Source organism: Choloepus didactylus (assembly GCF_015220235.1).
Source record: "Choloepus didactylus isolate mChoDid1 chromosome 23 unlocalized genomic scaffold, mChoDid1.pri SUPER_23_unloc3, whole genome shotgun sequence".
NCBI classification, from domain to species: domain Eukaryota; kingdom Metazoa; phylum Chordata; class Mammalia; order Pilosa; family Megalonychidae; genus Choloepus; species Choloepus didactylus.
The window spans coordinates 287043-308528 of NW_023637597.1; the positions used below are offsets into that span (position 1 = coordinate 287043).

The following is a 21486-nucleotide window of genomic DNA, read 5'->3' on the forward strand; positions in this document are numbered from 1 at the left end:
TAAATTTTATAAAGGGGATTTATTAGGTTACAAACTTAACGTTTCCAAGACCAAAAAAGTAGCCAAACTAAGGCATCAACAAGAGGATATCTTTACTGAACAAAGGCCGACAGTGTCTGGAACAACTCTGTTCGCCACCTCTGGGAAGGCATCTGCTGGTCCTCTGCTCCCAGGCTATATTTCAAAATGGTTTTCTCCAAAATATCTCTGAGATTCTGTCTTTGCTCTTTTCTCTCAGCTCCCATTGTGTCCTTGCTTCTTTCTCCCAGGGTGTTTCTCTCAAAGCATGTGGGGGTCCTCTCTTAGCTTCTCTGGGGCAAACTCTGGGCTTCATCTCTTAGCTCAGCATCTTCAAACGTCCTTCTGTCTGTATCCACATGTGTCTTGGAGTGTCAGCAAGTATCTGTGTCTGCTCTTGAATTCTCTTAAGTAATCCACTGAATGAATCAAGTAATCCAGTGAATCAGAGTGGGGTCCACACCTCCATGGAAATAATTTAATCAAAGGTATCACCCACATTTGGGTGAGTCACATCACCATGGAAACACTCAATCAAGAGGTTCCACCCAACAAGACTGGGTTAAAAGATCATGACTTTTATGGAAGGCATAATATATCCAAACTGGCATACCTCCCAACAACAGAATCTTGCTGAGAAGGGTAGAAAAAAGAGAGAGATGATCAGGGTGGCAGTCCAAATGAAAAGTTATGTGTTACCTTGGACACAAGTCCTTTCACTGAGGTAGAGGGTCCAGAAAGGGTTTGAAAGTACTAGAAGCATGGAGAATGATTTAAACAGGGGTTAAGGAAGAGCAAGGAAAAAAAAAATGACCAAAAACCATAACAATGTCAATTATTAAACACTCAGCAAGAAGGTGACATCAGTGGAAATGGTAGAGTAAGAACCTGTAAAACCAATTGTGATAGTTAGGTTCATGTGTCATCTTGGCCAGGTGATGATGCCAGTTGTCTGATCAATCAATCACTAGCTTAACCATTACTGCAAGGACATTTGTGGCTGGTTAATAAACCAGAAGGCTGGTTTATTAAATGATCAGTCAATTGATTTCATCTGTGGCTGACTAAATCAATGAAGGGAGTATCTTCTGCAATGAGAGAATTCAATCAGCTGGATTTAATCCAATCAGTTGAAAACATTTAAGGGAGAAGAGAGAGAACCTTTACTTCTTCAGCCAGCCAGCCTCTCCTGCAGAGTTCATCGAAGACCTTCATCAGAGTTTCCAGCTTGCTGCCTACCCTACAGAATTTCGACTCATGCATCCCCACAGTTGCATGAGACACTTTTATAAAATCTACAAAATCTATAAAATGTTTATAAAATTTACAGATATCTCCTGTTGCTTCTGTTTCCCTAGAGAACCCTAACTAATACACCAATCCTTCATAAAAACAATGAGAATGCTAGCAAAAATTGTCAAAATCAACTTTTTTCAAATCTGTAAATTACCAAAGGCTTGCAATAATCTGGGGAGTGTTTATATGAGAAAAACGGTTACATTTTGGTAAGAAAAGCAGTATTTATGGCATATTAACTTGTCCTAGTCCTATCCCCAGCTCTGTAGGAGCTTTAGAAAACAACAGTCCTAAACACTTCCTAGCTGATTCTATGAGAGCAGAATTACTCAGATACTAAACCTAGATAAACACATAACAAGAAAACTATGGACTGATACTTCTTATTAATATAAATGCAAAGATCCTTAACAAAATACTAAAAATCCAAATAAAAAAATGCATTAAAAGGATTAAATACTATGACCAAATGGGATTTAGCCCAGGAATGTCAGGGAGGTTCCACATAAGAAAATCAGTGTAATACACTACATTAATAGAATGAAGGAAGACAAACACATGAACATCTCAATTGATGCATAAAAAGTATTTAACAAAATTCAGCACACTTTCTTGATAAAAACTCAGAAAACCAGAAATAGACGGGAACTGCACTAGTCAACTTTGTACTGGAAGTTCTAGTCAGAACAATTAGACAAAAAAAAAAAAAAAAAGAAAGAAAAGAAAAGAAAAAAGGAAGAAAGAAAGAAAAAGAAAAAAAGAAAGAAAGAAAAGAAAAGAGAAAAGAAAAGAAATAACAGGTATCCAAATTGGAAAGGATGGAGTAAAACTATCTCCATTCACATATTCACAGATTACATGACCCTATATGTAGAGAATCCCAAAGTATACACAAGAAAGCTATTATGAATGCAGCAAATTTGCAGGGTATTAACATCAGCACACAAAAATCAGTTATGCTTCTATACGTCAGTGAACAATACAAACAAGAAATCAAGAAAAAAATTCCATTTACAACAGCATCTAAAAAATAAAACATCTAGGAGATAAATTTAACCAGGTATGTGAAAGACTTGTACAGTGAAAACTACAAAATATTGCTGAAAGAAATTAAGAAGACCTGAATAAATGGAAAGACATCCTGTGTTCATGAATTGGAATACTTACTATTGGTAAGATTTCAATGTCACCAAATCAATCTACAGATTCAACACAATTGTGATCAAAATTCCAGCAATCTTTTCCAGAAAAGGAAAATCCAATGATTAAATTCATAGAGAATTACAAGACGACCTGAATAGCCTAAACGATTCTGAAGAAGAATAAATTTGGAAGACTCATACCACCCAATGTCAAAACTTACTACAAAGCTATGGTAAACAAAACAGTGTGGTATACGGATATAGAGACCAATGCAATAGAATTTTTTTGACAGTCCAGAAATAAATCTTCACATCTAGGGCCTACTGATTTTTTACAGGGATGCCAAGTCCTCAACGGGGAAAGAACAGTTTCTTCAAAAAATGACGCTGGGAAAACTGGATATCCACATTCAAAAGAGTTAAGTTGGACTCTTACCTCATATCATATACAAAAATTAACTAAAACTGGATCAATGACCTAAATATAAGAGAAGTAATAAAACCCCTAGAAGAAAATCAGAGGAAAATCTTTAGAACCTTGGATTTGGCTATTAAATTCTAACAACAAAAGCACAAGTAACAAAAGAAAAAATAAATGTAAAATGTGCTTCCTCAAAATTAAAAACACAGGTACATAAAAGGACATTAGCTACAGAATAGGAGAAAACACTTGGAAATCATATCTCTGATATGGGTTTTATATGCAGAACATATAAAGAACTTCTACAACTCAAAAACATAAAGATAACTCAATTTAAAAATGGGAAGAAGACTTGAATAGACACTTCTCCAAGTAAAATATACAAATGGCCAATAATCACATTAAAAAATGTTCAACATTAGTATTAGGTAAATGCAAATCAGAACCACAATGAGAGACAACCTCTCACCTGCTAGAATGGCTACTATTAAAAAAGTAGAAAATAACAAGTGCTGACAAGGATGTGGAGAAATGGGACCTTTGTGCATTGCTGGTGGGAATGCAAAATGTTGCAACAGCTGTGGAAAACACTTGGCGGATCCTCAAAAAGCTAAATATACAATTACCATGTGACCTGACAATTCCACTTCCAGGAATACACCCAAAATAACTGAAAACAGGGATTCAAATTGATCCTTGTATGCCAATGTTCATAGCAGCATTATTCACGATAGCTGAAAGGTAGAAACTATCCAAGTATCCACCAACAGATGAATGGCTAAACAAGGAATGGATTAATAGGAATGAATTTTTGATACATGCTTTAACATGGATAAACCTTGAAAACATTACCCTAAGTGAAATTAGACAAACACAAATGGCAAATATTGTATGATTCCACTTACATGGAATATCTAGAATAAGCATATTCATGGAGACAGAAAGTATATTAGAGGTTACCAGGGCTGAGGGGAGATGGGAATAGGAAGTTATTGCTTAACTGGTACAGAATTTCTGTTTTGGGTGATGAAAAAGTTTTGGTAATGGATGGTCTCAAAAGTACACAACACCGTAAATGTAATTAATGTCACTGAGTTGTAGAGTTAAAAATGGTTTAAATGGCAAATTTTATATTATAACACGTTATTACATTAAAAAATTTAAAATTTAAAAAAAATTAAGAGGGAAGATGGCAGCATAGAGAGGAGTGGAAGCTAGTCAGTACTGCTGGAACAGCTAATAAACAATCAGAACAAACAATAAATAATCTGAAATAACTGCAGGGGGACAAATGTGACCGTCCACTCATGATACACCAACCTGAATTGGGAGGAAGGCCTGAGAGCGCAGCATAAAATCTGTAAGTAAAACCTGCAGATCTGAGCCGGGAGCCACCTCCCCCCACGGCCTGAACAGCAAAGCCTTGTGGTGCTAGAGAGCAGCACTCTCCCAAACTGCAAAGCCTCACTGTGCTAGAGAGCAGCACTTTCTGATATAACTCAGCTGAACTCCAACTGGGGTTTTAATTAGCAAACATGGACTGCTCAATACAAGCTATGAATCCCCAACAAGCAGAGAGAAGCTTTTGGTGACCACTGACCTTGGAGAGTCGGAGGATCTCTCTGAGAGGCAAGGGGAGCCCAGAAGACCAGATGCTGTCTCTGGCCGAAGGGTGAAACTGAGGGTGGCCACAAACTGACCCTGAAAGAGGTGTTTCTGTCCCTTTTTCAGCTCACTGGAGAAAGCGTCAGCCATTTTCAGTTCCCAGTGGTCAGACCCAGACAAGGGTGGAGACAGCAGAGTAACAAACTATTCAAATGCAAATGACCTCTCCCCCAAGGGTATATCTTCCCTAAGAGGAAAGAGGTGGTGTCAAGCTGTACTACCCACCTTCCATTCAGAACCAGACCCCAGAGCCTGGGGAAAACAGCCACGGGCCACACCTCCTTGCAACAGTCAGGAAAGACAGGATGACAGGCACCACCTGCTGGGCAGAAAAGCATAGTGAATTAAGGCCTCCCAGGGTGCACCAATCTTCTAAGATACACCCTCAGGGACACCTGAAACTACTACCTCCTTCCAAGACCTGAGCCTGTTCCAGTCTAGGAAAACCTGATTGGGGTAACCAAGGAAATCAGATGCCTAGGCAACAGAAAACTACAACCCACACTAGGAGGGACAAAGTTATGGCCCTGTCAAAGGAACAAACTTACACTTCAACTGAGATACAGGAATTTAAACTAGTGCTGGAACAATTCAGAAAGTTTAGGGAAGATATGGCAAAAGAGATGAAGCGTATAATGAAAACACTGGGCGTACATAAGGTAGAAATCCAAAGTTCGAAAAAAACAACTGGTGGAATCTATGGAAATAAAAGGAACAACACAAGAGATGGACACAATGCAGACATAAAGCAGCAGATCTCAAGAGGCAGAGGAAAACATTCAGAAACTCAAGAACAAGGCACCTGAAAGCCTACACACAAAAGAACACACAGAGAAAAGAATGGAAAAATATGAGTAATGTCTCTGGGAACTTAAGGACAAAACAAAATGCAGAATGTATGTGTCATTGGTGTCCCAGAAGAAGAGAAGGGAAAAGGGGCAGAAGCAGTAATAGAGGAAATAATCAATGAAAATTTCCCATCTCTTAGGAAAGACACAAAATTATGGATCCAAGAAGCACAGCATACCCCCAACAGAATAGATCAGAACAGGCCGACGCCAAGATGCTTAATAATCAGATTATCAAATGTCAAAGATAAAAAGAGTCCTGAAAGCAGCAAGAGAAAAGCGATCCATCACACACAAAGGAAGCTTGATAGGACTATATGCAGATTTCTCAGTAGAAACCATGGAGGCAAGAAAGAAGTGAGGCGATATATTTAAGATACTTAAATAGAAAAACCACTGACCAAGAATCCTATAGCCAGCAAAACTGTCCTTCAAATATGAGGGAGAGCTTAAAATATTCTCTGACAAACAGACAATGACAGAGTTCGTGAAAAAGATATCAGCTCTACAGGAAACACTAAAGGAAGCACTACAGACAGAAAGGAAAAGACAGGAGTGTGAGATTGGAACACAATTTTGGGAGATAGTAGCACAGCAATATAAGTACACTGAACAAAGATGACTGTGAGTATGGTTGAAAGAAGAAGGTTAGGAGCATGTGGGACACCAGAAGGAAAGAGGAAAGATAAAGACTGGGACTGTATAACTCACTGAAACCTAGGGTGCTCAACGATTGTGATAAAAGGTACAAATATGTTTTTACATGAGGTAGAACAAATGTCAACATTGCAAGGTGTTAAAAATGGGGTGGGACTTGGGGGAAAATACAATCAATGCAAACTAGAGACTACAGTTAACAGAAACACTGAATTATGCTTCCTTTACTATAACATAGGTAATATGCCAAAGCTAAATGCACATGGAGGGGGAATATAGGGGAAGGCTATGGGACTCCTGGCATTGGTGATGTTGTCTGACTCTTTATTCTACTTTAGTTTAATGCTATTTTTCCTTCTGTTGATTCCTAGCTGTCATGTTTTGTTTTGTTTTTTCTCTCTTTTTTCTTTTTCTCCTGTCCCTCTACCTTCTTTGACTCTTTTTCCCCCTTCGTGGAAGAAATGGAGATGTCCTTATACAGATAGTGGCGATGGTGGTAAATACATAAATACATGACTATACAGGGAACCATCGATTGTTTACTTAGGACGGAATGTATAGTGTGTAAACAAAACCATCTTGAAAATAATGGGTTGATGAAGAAAACTTGAGGGCACTACATTGAGTGAAATAAGACAGACACATAAGGACAAATATTGCAGGGTCTCACTGATATGAACTAATTATAATATGTAAACTCTTAGACATGAAATGTAAGTTATCAGGATATAGAACAAGGCTAAACAATGGGGAGCGGTTGCTTATTATGAGCAGAATGTTCAACCAGGGTGAACTTAAACATTTGGAAATGGACAGAGGTGATGGTAGCATGTTGTGAGAATAACTATCAGTGCTCAATGGTGTGTGAAGATGGTGGAAAGGGTAAGCTCTGAGTCACGTATGTCACCAGAAAGGAAAGGTGGAGGTTAAAAAACAGAAATGTATAAAACAGTGAATCTTGGTAGACAATGTCCATGATTAACTGTACAAATATTAGAAATCTCTCAAATGAACTAGAACAAATGTATGACACTATAACTAGAAGTTAATAATAGAGGAGCATATAGAAAAAAATATGTACATATTGCAACTATAGACTACAGTTATTGGTTTTTAAACATTCTTTCATCAACAGTAACAAATACGCTATACCAATACCATGAATCAATAATGGAGGGGTGGTGGTTAGGGGTATGGGAGGATTTGAGTTTCCTTTTTTGTGTGTCTTTATTTCTTTTCTGGACTAATGACAATGTTCTAAAAATAGAAAAAAAACTAACTGTGGTGATGGTTGCACAGCTGTATGATGGTACCATGGACAACTGATTGTACTCTTTGGATCTTTGGATAATTGTATGGTATGTGAACAACGTCAATTAAAAAAACCTCAAAAAAAAGACTCAAAAAAAAAAAATGACTATTCAGCAACTGGAAGTTATATTGGGAGAGCCACTCCAATGAGAGTTCATAATTATTTTTCATGTTTTTATTTTTGGGCATTTGGTGCCATGTTACTGTTGATGCCTTAACACCTATACGGACTATAAGTATTTAATCACTTCTTTACAAAATTCCTACCTGGTTTGTGCTACCACATAAGCCTTTCCTCTAAGTTACACAGCACTGCAAAAAGTAAATGACACATGGCGTTTTTATACCAAAAAAAAAAAAAAATTAAGAAAAAAAAAGAGTTCCATAATCATGGTGAAAACCAGCATTTTAGAGCCACTGATGTTAGAACAGGTTTAGAGTATCCCAAAAGCACCATTCTGAAAGAACGGTCATTATTTAACTAATCTGGCAATTCTGTGGAAAACTCCACTCAGGATTTTTCTTTATTTACCTGACTCAGATATCACACGATGCAAACAATCTTTCCCTGGGGGTATTTGTCAAAAACTATCAATGGCAATCATTTAACATCATAGATGTCCAAGACAACAGTAACAGCTGGGACACCCAAAAAGCTGACCAAAAGTCTTAAAAGGAAAAACTGGGAAATAAGATGTTCATAAGTAACTTGGAAAAACTGTAACTTTCAAATTATTCTAGAAATAGCCCTGGGAATCTAGAGGCCACAACTATGCATACTGTTATACAGATGCCTGGGAAATATCTGAGAAGTACATAAGTGCTCACCTCTGATCTTAGGGCTCTGCACAAGCAGGAAGTAAAAACAAAAGGAGAATTGTAAACTGCCTGCCTGAATATTGAAAGCCTGCCATAACACACACTTAAAACAAGAAAAAGATATTCCATGCAAGCATTAACCAAAAGAGAGCTGGGGTGACTATACTAATATCAGACAAAATATATTTTAAGACAAAGTTGTTATGAGACAAAGACATTTGATAATGATCAGGAATACAGAATGATAAAAATATGCAACTAAAAGCAGAACCCCAAAATATATGAAGCAAATTCTGACAGCATTGTAGGGAGAAATAGACAGTTCTAGAATAATAGCTGGAGATTTCAATATACCACTTTCTTTTTTTTTTTTTTTTTTTTTTTTTTTTTTTTTTTTGGCTGGAATTTTTTTATTTATTTTTTTATTTTTTTATTTTTTTATTTTTATTTTTTTTTAATCATCATTTTATTGAGATATATTCACATACCACGCAGTCATACAAAACAAATTGTACTTTCGGTTGTTTACAGTACCATTACATAGTTGTACATTCATCACCTAAATCAATCCCTGACACCTTCATTAGCACACACACAAAAATAACAAGAATAATAATTAGAGTGAAAAAGAGCAATTGAAGTAAAAAAGAACACTGGGTACCTTTGTCTGTTTGTTTGCTTCCCCTACTTTTCTACACATCCATCCATAAACTAGTCAAAGTGGAGTTTGGTCCTTATGGCATTCCCAATCCCACTGTCACCCCTCATAAGCTACATTTTTATACAACTGTCTTCGAGATTCATGGGTTCTGGGTTGTAGTTTAATAGTTTCAGGTATCCACCACCAGCTACCCCAATTCTTTAGAACCTAAAAAAGGTTGTCTAAAGTGTGCGTAAGAGTGCCCACCAGAGTGATCTCTCGGCTCGTTTTGGAATCTCTCTGCCACTGAAGCTTATTTCATTTCCTTTCACATCCCCCTTTTGGTCAAGAAGATGTTCTCCATCCCACGATGCCGGGTCTACATTCCTCCCCGGGAGTCATATTCCACGTTGCCAGGGAGATTCACTTCCCTGGGTGTCTGATCCCACGTAGGGGGGAGGGCAGTGATTTCACCTTTCAAGTTGGCTTAGCCAGAGAGAGAGGGCCACATCTGAGCAACAAAGAGGCATTCAGGAGGAGACTCTTAGGCACAAATACAGGGAGGCCTAGCCTCTCCTTTGCAGCAACCGTCTTCCCAAGGGTAAAACTTATGGTAGAGGGCTCAACCCATCAAACCACCAGTCCCCTATGTCTGTGGTCATGTTAGCAACCATGAAGGTGGGGTAGGCAAATACCCCTGCATTCTCCACAGGCTCCTCAAGGGGGCACTACATCTTTTTTTTTTTTTTTCCTTGTTTGTCTTTTTTCTTTTTCTTTTTTTTTTTTTTAACTTTCCCTTCTTTTTAAATCAACTGTATGAAAAAAAAAGTTAAAAAGAAAACAAACATACAATAAAAGAACATTTCAAAGAGACCATAACAAGGGAGTAAGAAAAAGACAACTAACCTAAGATAACTGCTTAACTTCCAACATGTTCCTACTTTACCCCAAGAAAGTTACATAATATAGCAACATTTCAGTGAACTTGTTCCTACTACATCCATCAGAAATTAACAGAACATAGTCATTTCTGGGCATCCCCAGAACGTTAAATAGCTTATCTGTTCTTCTTGGATTATTGTTCCCCCTTCCTTAATTGCTCTCTACTGCTAGTTCCCCTACATTCTACATTATAAACCATTTGTTTTACATTTTTCAAAGTTCACATTAGTGGTAGCATATAATATTTCTCTTTTTGTGCCTGGCTTATTTCACTCAGCATTATGTCTTCAAGGTTCATCCATGTTGTCATATGTTTCACCAGATCGTTCCTTCTTACTGCCGCGTAGTATTCCATCGTGTGTATATACCACATTTTATTTATCCACTCATCTGTTGAAGGACATTTGGGTTGTTTCCATCTCTTGGCAATTGTGAATAATGCTGCTATGAACATTGGCGTGCAGATATCTGTTCGTGTCACTGCTTTCCGATCTTCCGGGTATATACCGAGAAGTGCAATCGCTGGATCGAATGGTAGCTCTATATCTAGTTTTCTAAGGAACTGCCAGACTGACTTCCAGAGTGGCTGAACCATTATACAGTCCCACCAACAATGAATAAGAGTTCCAATTTCTCCACATCCCCTCCAGCATTTGTAGTTTCCTGTTTGTTTAATGGCAGCCATTCTAACCGGTGTTAGATGGTATCTCATTGTGGTCTTAATTTGCATCTCTCTAATAGCTAGTGAAGCTGAACATTTTTTCATGTGTTTCTTGGCCATTTGTATTTCCTCTTCAGAGAACTCTCTTTTCATATCTTTTGCCCATTTTATAATTGGGCTGTCTGTACTATTGTCATTGAGTTGTAGGATTTCTTTGTATATGCAAGATATCAGTCTTTTGTCAGATACATGGTTTCCAAAAATTTTTTCCCATTGAGTTGGCTGCCTCTTTACCTTTTGAGAAATTCCTTTGAGGTGCAGAAACTTCTAAGCTTGAGGAGTTCCCATTTATCTATTTTCTCTTTTGTTGCTTGTGCTTTGGGTGTAAAGTCTAGGAAGTGGCCTCCTAATACAAGGTCTTGAAGATGTTTTCCTACATTATCTTCTAGGAGTTTTATGGTACTTTCTTTTATATTGAGATCTTTGGTCCATTTTGAGTTAATTTTTGTGTAGGGGGTGAGGTAGGGGTCCTCTTTCATTCTTTTGGATATGGATATCCAACTCTCCCAGCCCCATTTGTTGAAAAGACCATTATGGCTCAGTTCGGTGACTTTGGGGGCCTTATCAAAGATCAGTCGGCCATAGATCTGAGGGTCTATCTCTGAATTCTCAATTCGATTCCATTGATCTATATGTCTATCTTTGTGCCAGTACCATGCTGTTTTGGCAACTGTGGCTTTATAATAAGCTTCAAAGTCAGTGAGTGTAAGTCCTCCCACTTCGTTTTTCTTTTTTAGAGTGTCTTTAGCAATTCGAGGCATCTTCCCTTTCCAAATAAATTTGATAACTAGCTTTTCCAAGTCTGCAAAGTAGGTTGTTGGAATTTTGATTGGGATTGCATTGAATCTGTAGATGAGTTTGGGTAGAATTGACATCTTAATGACATTTAGCCTTCCTATCCATGAACATGGAATATTTTTTCCATCTTTTAAGGTCCCCTTCTATTTCTTTTAGTAGAGTTATGTAGTTTTCTTTGTATAGGTCTTTTACATCTTTGGTTAAGTTTATTCCTAGGTACTTGATTTTTTTAGTTGCTATTGAAAATGGTATCTTTTTCTTGAGTGTCTCTTCAGTTTGTTCATTTCTAGCATATAGAAACATTACTGACTTATGTGCATTAATCTTGTATCCTGCTACTTTGCTAAATTTGTTTATTAGCTCTAGTAGGTGTATCGTCGATTTCTCAGGGTTTTCTAGATATAAGATCATATCATCTGCAAACAATGACAGTTTTACTTCTTCTTTTCCAATTTGGATGCCTTTTATTTCTTTGTCTTGCCGGATTGCCCTGGCTAGCACTTCCAGCACAATGTTGAATAACAGTGGTGACAGCGGGCATCCTTGTCTTGTTCCTGATCTTAGAGGGAAGGCTTTCAGTCTCTCACCATTGAGTACTATGCTGGCTGTGGGTTTTTCATATATGCTCTTTATCATGTTGAGGAAGTTTCCTTCAATTCCTACCTTTTGAAGTGTTTTTATCAAAAAGGGATGTTGGATTTTGTCAAATGCTTTTTCAGCATCTATTGAGATGATCAATTGATTTTTCCCTTTTGACTTGTTAATGTGTTGTAATACATTGATTGATTTTCTTATGTTGAACCATCCTTGCATGCCTGGAATGAACCCCACTTGGTCATGGTGTATGATTTTTTTAATGTGTCTTTGGATTCGATTTGCAAGTATTTTGTTGAGGATTTTTGCATCTATATTCATTAGGGAGATTGGCCGGTAGTTTTCCTTTTTTGTAGCATCTTTGCCTGGTTTTGGTATTAGATTGATGTTAGCTTCATAAAATGAGTTAGGTAGTGTTCCATTTTTTTCAATGTTTTGAAAGAGTTTGAGTAAGATTGGTGTCAGTTCTTTCTGGAAAGTTTGGTAGAATTCCCCTGTGAAGCCATCTGGCCCTGGGCATTTATTTGTGGGAAGATTTTTGATGACTGATTGGATCTCTTTGCTTGTGATGGGTTGGTTGAGGTCTTCTATTTCTTCTCTGGTCAGTCTAGGTTGTTCATATGTTTCCAGGAAATTGTCCATTTCTTCTGCATTATCCAGTTTGTTGCCATACAGTTGTTCATAATATCCTCTTATAATTTTTTTAATTTCTTCAGGATCTGCAGTTATGTCACCTTTTTCATTCATTATTTTGTTTATATGGGTCTTCTCTCTTTTTGATTTTGTCAGTCTAGCTAGGGGCTTGTCAATCTTGTTGATCTTCTCAAAGAACCAACTTTTGGTGATATTTATCCTTTCTATTGTTTTTTTTGTTCTCTATGTCATTTATTTCTGCTTTAATCCTTGTTATTTCTTTTCTTGTACTTGGTTTAGGATTGGTTTGCTGTTCATTTTCTAGCTTCTTCAGTTGATCCATTAGTTCTTTGATTTTGGCTCTTTCTTCCTTTTTAATATATGCGTTTAGTGCTATAAATTTCCCCCTTAGCACTGCTTTTGCTGCATCCCATAGGTTTTGGTATGTTGTGTTCTCATTTTCATTCATCTCTGTATATTTAGCAATTTCTCTTGCTATTTCTTCTTTAACCCACTGATTGTTTAGGAGTGTGTTGTTTAACCTCCAGGTATTTGTGAATTTTCTAAGTCTCTGATGGTTATTGACTTCTAATTGTATTCCATTGTGGTCAGAGAATGTGCTTTGAATAATTTCAATCTTTTTAAATTTATTGAGGCTTGTTTTATGTCCCAGCATATGATCTATTCTGGAGAAAGTTCCGTGAGCACTAGAAAAGTATGTGTATCCTGGTGATTTGGGATGTAATGTCCTGTAGATGTCTGTTAAATCTAATTCATTTATCAGATTGTTTAGGTTTTCAATTTCCTTATTGGTCTTCTGTCTGGTTGATCTATCTATAGGAGAGAGTGATGTGTTGAAGTCTCCCACAATTATTGTGGAAACATCAATTGCTTCCTTTAGTTTTGCCAATGTTTCTCTCATGTATTTTGTGGCACCTTGATTGGGTGCATAGACATTTACGATTGTTATTTCTTCTTGCTGAATTGCCCCTTTTATTAGTATGTAGTGGCCTTCTTTGTCTCTCAAAACATCCCTGCATTTGAAGTCTATTTTATCTGAGATTAATATTGCTACACCTGCTTTCTTTTGGCTGTAGCTTGCATGAAATATTTTTTTCCATCCTTTCACTTTCAGTTTCTTTGTGTCCCTGTGTCTAAGATGAGTCTCTTGTATGCAACATATTGATGGTTCATTTTTTTTGATCCATTCTGCGAATCTATATCTTTTAATTGGGGAGTTTAATCCATTTACATTCAACGTTAAAACCGTGAAGGCATTTCTTGAATCGGCCATCTTATCCTTTGGATTATGTTTGCCATATTTTTCCCTCTCTCTATTAATATCCTTTATTGTACCCATACCGAATCTCTTTAGTACTGAACCTTTCTCCAGGTCTCTCTGTCCTGTCTTTGTTTCTCTGTCTGTAGGGCTCCCTTTAGTATCTCCAGTAGGGCAGGTCTCTTGTTAGCAAATTCTCTCAGCATTTCTTTGTCTGTGAAAAATTTAAGCTCTCCCTCAAATTTGAAGGAGAGCTTTGCTGGATAAAGTATTCTTGGCTGGAAATTCCTCTCACTCAGAATTTTAAATATATCGTGCCACTGCCTTCTTGCCTCCATGGTGGCTGCTGAGTAGTCACTACTTAGTCTTATGCTGTTTCCTTTGTATGTGGTGAATTGCTTTTCTCTTGCTGCTTTCAGAACTTGCTCCTTCTCTTCTATGTTTGACAGTGTGATCAGTATATGTCTCGGAGTGGGTTTTTTTGGATTTATTCTATTTGGAGTTCGCTGAGCATTTATGATTTGTGTATTTATGTTGTTTAGAAGATTTGGGAAGTTTTCCCCAACAATTTCTTTGAATACTCTTCCTAGACCTTTACCCTTTTCTTCCCCTTCTGGGACACCAATGAGTCTTATATTCAGACGTTTCATATTATCTATCATATCCCTGAGGTCCATTTCGAGTTTTTTCAATTTTTTTCCCCATTCTTTCTTTTATGCTTTCATTTTCCATTCTGTCATCTTCCAGGTCACTGATTCGTTGTTCAACTTCCTCTAGTCTTGTACTATGAGTGTCCAGAATCTTTTTAATTTGGTCAACAGTTTCTTTAATTTCCATAAGATCATCCATTTTTTTATTTAGTCTTGCAATGTCTTCTTTATGCTCTTCTAGGGTCTTCTTGATTTCCTTCATATCCCGTACTAGGGTCTCATTGTTCATCTTTAGTTCTTTGAGTAGCTGCTCTAGGTGGTGTGTCTCTTCTGGTCTTTTGATTTGGGTGCTTGGGCTTGGGTTATCCATATCGTCTGGTTTTTTCATATGCTTTATAATTTTCTGTTGTTTTTGGCCTCGTGGCATTTGCTCAACTTGATAGGGTTCTTTTAGGGTTTGTAGACCAGTTGAAGTCCTTATCTCTAATTTATCAGATCTACAGCTTCGTGGAGTACACTTTCTCTAACTAACCAGCAGGTGGCGTCCACGAGCCACCTGTTCTCCACAAGCCAGATCTCCCCTGCTTAGCCTTTTTGGTGAGTGGGGGAGTGAGTCTTGTGGGGCCCAATTGGTGTACCAAGCTTGCGTGTGTAGTTGGTGTTGCCTGCCCTGTATGTGGGGCGTGTTTCTGGGCAGTCGGGGAGGGGGGGTGGCCCTAACAATCAAATCTCCCTGATGATCCTAGAGTTTTAAAGCTGCTGCAATAGTCTAATCCTTCAGTTCAGTCCTGCCACAGTTTGTCTCTGCCACTGACCCACAAGTCTTTGGTATTGGCGTATGGCTCCTGAGACTTGCAAGTGGGCCCCTCTTCCAGGCTGTGCACCCCGGGTCCTCTGTTGAGGGATGACTGTGCTATGTCACAGGTGAGTGCCGTCCCCCCAGGGCAGTTCTGGGCTGCTGGGCTGTGTTGGGAGGCTCCCAGTCTGCTCAAATGATGGCTGAATGGGGCTCTGTTAATTCACACTGCTCCCCCTTCCCAGCTCTGGGACATTCAGCTGAGGTTGCAGGGAAGGCTAATGTCCACGCCCAGTTTTGTGGTGTTTGCCTGTTATTTGAAGCACTTCTGTCACACTGGGTTGTCTGGGGCAGCTCTGGGCTATGGGGCTGGCGATGGGCAGGAGTGTTTCCTGTCCACCAGGATGGTGGCTGTGAGCGGACACCCCCCTTTTCTTGGGAAGTTGTGTTGTTTAGTGAATTTTCTCAGCCACTGGAATATTGCCTTTTGTCTCAGAGCTCTCTTAGTTCTGCTCTTGACTTGACGTGCCCAAATTTCAATTCTTTGAAGCTTTCTGTATTGAGCTTCTTAGAGTAATTGTTTTAGAAAAAGCAAAAAGGATTTAAAAAAAAAAAAAAAAAAAAAAAACGGCCCTCCTCAGAGATCTAATGGGTTATTGAAATGCTAATAGACAAAGCAACCAGGGCCATTAAGGAAAGGTCCACAGGGCAGAGAGATCAGCTTTGCTTCGGGATTTGCATATGCGCCTCAAGGCCTGATCTCCGCCCTTCCCCTTTCTGTGTTCACCAGAACTCGAAAAATCCTCTGCTTTTATTTTGGAGTTTTTCGTGTTGTTTTTTTTCTATGTCTGTCTCCTCTCTGCTGGGCTGGCTGCTCTCAGAGTCTCTGGTGTCTGGTCTCAGTCTATCTATGGTTGGAGTTTGAATCAGTAGAATGAGTTTCCGATAAGAGCAGCCACTGCAATTCTCCCTTCTCCTTCCCGGAGCTGACAGCCCCTCCTCCCCCGGGACTGAGCCTGGCAGGGAGGGGCGCGGGTCCCCTGGCCGCAAAAACTTACAGATTCGCTGATCTCAGCAGTTCCACGTTTTCATGAGTGTTGTATGAAGTATGCCCAAAGACAGATTGCTCTGTGGTGTCCAGTCCACGCAGTTCCTGGCTTTTTACCTACTTTCCTGGAGGAGTAACTAAAACATACAGCTCACCAGTCTGCCATCTTGCCCCGCCCCCCTCAATATACCACTTTCAATAATGTACAGAACATCTGGACATAAATCAACAAAGAAACAGAGAACACTCTAGAACACTCTAGAACAACAGCAGAATACACATTCTACTCAAGGGCACATGAATTATTTTCCAGGATAGACCACATGTCAGGCATAAAACAGGTCTCAATAAATTTCAAAGGACTGACATTATACCCAGTATGTTCTCTGACTATAACAGAATGATACTGGAAATCAATAAAAGGAGGAAATTCACAAACATGTGAAAATTAACAAAAAAAAAAAACCTCATAAATAACCAATGTGTCAAAGAAGACATCAAAAGGGAAATTAAAATATATTCTGAAGTGAATGAAAATGAAAATACACCACACCAAAACTTATGGGATACAGCTAAAGTAGTACTTAGAGCAAAATTAAAGCTGTAAACAGCTACATTTACAAAGAAGAAAGATCTCAAATCAATAACCTAAACTTCCATTTAAAGAAACTAGAAAAAGAAGAGCAAACTAAACTCAAAGGAAGAAGAAAGAAGGAAATAAGAAAAATTAAAAATAAAAAAATGAAATACAATCAAGAAAAATCAATTAAACCAAAAGTTGGTTCTTGGAAAACATTAACAAAATTTACAAACCTTTAGCTAGACTGACCAAGGAAAAAGAAAGAATACTCATACTACTAAAATCAGGAAATAAAATCAGCCATACAGATATAAAAATAATTATAAGAGAATACTATGAACAACTGTATGCCAACAAACTAGATAACCTAGATGAAATGGACAAATTCTTAGAAAGACACAAACTGCAACTGACTCCAGAAGAAACAGAAAATAAGCATTCACCCACGACAAGTAGAGATTAAGTTAATAATCAACAATTTCTCACAAAGAAAAGCCCAGGACCACATGGTTTCACTGGTGAATTCTACCATACATTTAAATAATTCACACCAATCCTTCATCAACTCTTGGAAAAAGTAGAAAAGAAGGGAACACATCCTAACTCATTATATGAAGCAAGTGTTACCATGTTACCAAACACAAAGACATCACATGCAAAAATGAAAACTACAGACCAATGTCCCTTAGGAATATAGATGGAAAATCCTCAACAAAATAGCAGCAAATCAAATCCAACAATATATAAAAAGGATCATACACCATGACTGAGGTCTATCCAAGGAATGCAAAGTTGGCTCATTATACAAAAATCAATCAGTGTAATGCACTATTTCAATAGAATAAAAGGCAAAACCACATGACCATCTCAACAGACACAAGAAAGCATTTGATAAAATCCTACACCCTTTCATGATTCATAAAAAACAAAAAACACTCAACAAACTAGGAAGAGAAGGGAAATTTTCTGACCCAAAAGAGGGCCTCTGTGAAAGACCCACAGCTAATATCCTCAGACTTAGAGCCTTTCTCCTTAGATCAGGAACAATACAAGGATGTCAACTTCTGCCACTCTGATCTCTACAGTCAGGGCAAACAGGAAAGAAAAGGAAGTAAAACGCATCCAGATTGGAAAAGAAGTAACACTATCTCTATTTGCAGATGACATGATTCTGTATATAGAAAGCCCTAAGGAATCCACACATAAAAATATTACTACAACTAACGAATGAGTTCAACAAGACTGTAGGATACAAGGTCAAGATATAAAAATTGTTAATATTTCTATAAATAGCAATGAACATTATGAAAATGAAATTAAGAAAACCATTTCATTTTTGAGAGTATAAAAAAGAATAAAATACTTAGGAAAAGTTTAACTGAAGAGATGCAAAACATAATGAAAACTGCAAAAAAAAAATCTTGAAAGAAATTAATGCACTAAATAAATGGAAAGACATCCCTTTTTTCATGGATCAGAACAGTTAATAGTGCTAAGACGGCAAAGTTCTCTAACATCAACACAATCCCTATCAAAATCCTAGCTGGATTTTTCACAGAAATTGACAAACTGATCCTAAAATTGATATGGAAAGGCACGGGACTCAGAAGAGTCAAAACAATCCTGAAAAACAAGAGCAAAGTTGGAGGATTCAAACTTCCCAATTTCAAAACTTGTTACAAAGCTACATTAATGAAGAGTATGGTACTAGCATAAGAACAGAAATATAGATAAATGGAACAGAATTAAGAGTCCAGAAATTAACACTTACATTTATGGTCAATTGATTTTCAGAAGATTACAAACACAATTCAACGACAGAAAGAATGGTCTCTTCACTAAAGGTGCTTGACAAATGAATATCCACACATTAAAAAAAAAAAGTTTAACTCTTTACTCACACCATATATAAAAATTAACTCAAAATGCATCAGAGTATTCCTCAAAAAGTTAAACAAAGAATTGCCATATGACCCAGTAACTCCACTCTTAAATATATTCCCAAAAGAACTGAAAACAGGTATTCTCAAACAAAAACCTGTACACAAATGTTCATGGTAGCATAATGCATAGTAGCCAAAAGATGAAATATCCTGAATGTCCATTAATGATGAACAGAAGAACAAATAAGGTATAGCCAAACAATGGGATTTTATTCAGTCATAAAAAGAACGGAGTATGATACATGCTACGACATGTATAAACCTTGAAAACATTATGTTAACTGAAAGAAGATACATACAAAAGGCCACATATTACACGATTTCATTTATATGAGATATCCACAGTAGGGAAATTCATGAGACAGAAGGTAGATGTGTTTGCCAGGGCTGGGGGAGAGGCGAGTGGAGACAAGAATGGAGAACCACTGCTCTTAATGTGTCCAGGGTTTCCTGTAGTTCTGGAACTAGACAGTGGTGACAGTTGCACAAAATTGTGAATGTACTTAATGGCACTGAATTGTATGCTTTAAAGTAGTTAAAACAATAAATTTTATATTATATACATTTTACTACACAAGAAAAAATGTAAAAACAAAAAACCATGATCTCTGCTCTGTGTTAAGTGCTCAGTATAAAATGGACTGCTGTGCAAACCTGGCCCCTAGTCTCATGAGTTTGCATTTTTATGGGAGTTCAGCCATAATAAGACAAGAGAATTAAAAAAAAAAAAAAAAAGGCAGCAGCAGCAGCCACTATACTGTATGATTTCATTTATATAACACTCTTGATATAACAAATTGATAGAGGCAGAAAACAGATACAGTGGCTATTGAGGTAATGACTGTTCTGTATCTTGACTGTAGTAGTGGATATACATACCTATATAAATAATTTTTTGATAAAATTTTGTATACAAGGATTCCCTCTGTACTATTTCTTTGATGCATGATTACTTTGTTTCACCCAAACCCCTGACATTCTGGCCACAGCCCCCGTTGGTACTGTCATGCAAAACACCCATTTTCTGAGGAATCTTCCTCTTTGGAAACTGCAGCTTGTGGCAAAGTGTGATGCTAAGGGCCTAAGGGCCAAAGCAGTCCAAAGAGGTCTGTGTTTGACCTTACCAGCTTCAGCCTACATGGGTTTCAAATGATTGAATTAGTTGCCAACATTTAAAATCCAAAAGATTTCAGTTGAAAATAATTTCTAGCTTCTCTTGGAGCATCAGTGGAAAAAAAAATAGCAAGTGAATTCACAATTATCTAAAAATAAAAATTCTAATTACATTTCTGTTTAAAAATGAATGTGTGGTATGTGAATATGTCTCAATAAAATGAATAATAAAAAAAAATGAATCGTATGTATAAATTTAAGACTAAAACTATAACCTCTTAGATTTCCACCTAGGATTTATAGGAATAAATCTTCCTGACCTTGGGTTAGGCAGTGGTTTCTCAGATATTTCACCAAAAACACAAATGATTAGAGAAAAAAAATAGATAAACTAAACATTACCAAAATTTTAAAATGTTGCACTTCAAAGGATATCATCAAGAAAATGTAGGAAATCCACAGAATGGGAAAAAAAGTATTTGCAAAAATTATGTATGTGATAAGAGACTTGTATCTAGAATATTTAAAGACCTCTTACAACCAATTAAAAATTTTAACACAATAAAGGACCCGAATAAACAGTTGCTCAAAAATGATATACAAATAGCCATTAGGTACATGAAAAGATGTTCAATGTCATTAGGGAAATGCAAACCAAAATCACAGTCAAATACTACTTTACACTCACTAAACTGGGTTTAATCAAAAACGTGGACAATAACAACTGCTGGCTAGAATATGGAGAAATTGGAACCCACACAGACAGCTGATGGGAATGTAAAATGGTGTAGCTGCTTTGGAAAAATTAAACAGTTACCATGTGACCCAGCAGCAAGTCCACAAAAAAACGTGTACACAAATATTTGCAGAAGTATTCTTCATAATACCCAAAAAGTATAAACAACCAAAATATCCACTGATTGATGAATGGATACACAAAAGGTAGTATTATCCATGCAACAGAATATTATTCAGCCATGAAAAAGGAATAAGGTACATGCTAGAATATCGATGAGCCTTGGAAACATTATGATAACTGAAAGAAGCCAGTCACAAAACACCACATATTGTGTGATTCAATTTATATGAAATGTCCAGAATAGGTAAATGCATAGAGAATGAAAGTGAATTACTAGTTGTCATGGTCTGGGGTAAAGAAAGGAGGAAAATAAAAACAAAAACAAAAACAAAATAAATTAAAAATAAACAAAAACAACAAAAAAGAAAAAAAACAAAATAAAGAAAGAAGGAATGGGGAATATAGTAGGTTGAATACTGCCCCCTCCCCCCCAAATCACTGAAACCTGTAAACTTTATCTATTTGGAAAAATGGTCTTTGTAGACCTTGACATAGATCTTGAGATAGGGTACTATCCTGGATCTTCCAGGTGGGCCCCAAATATGCTTTTTTTATAAAACAGAGAAAGATTTCACATACGAGAGGAGAGGGTGATGTAAAGAGAGAAACAGAGACTGGAGTGATGCAGCTACAAGCCAAGGAATGCTGGCAGCCACCAGAGGCCAGAAAAGGTAAGGAACAAATTCTTCTCTAGAGTCTAGGAGGATGGCCCT

General features: G+C 37.3%; 1 protein-coding gene across 3 annotated transcripts in view; it reads right to left on the minus strand.

The window, feature by feature from the left end:
* The window catches only part of ZNF280B (zinc finger protein 280B), a 36854-nt gene that overhangs the window by 10498 nt on the left and 4870 nt on the right, over positions 1-21486 (minus strand). For 2 of the 3 annotated variants that reach the window (XM_037823718.1, XM_037823717.1), the window contains exon 3: positions 4768-4864. The gene's annotated coding sequence lies outside the window, so the exon portion shown is untranslated. The remainder of the gene's footprint in view (positions 1-4767; positions 4865-21486) is intronic. The other variant, XM_037823716.1, reaches the window with a different exon arrangement.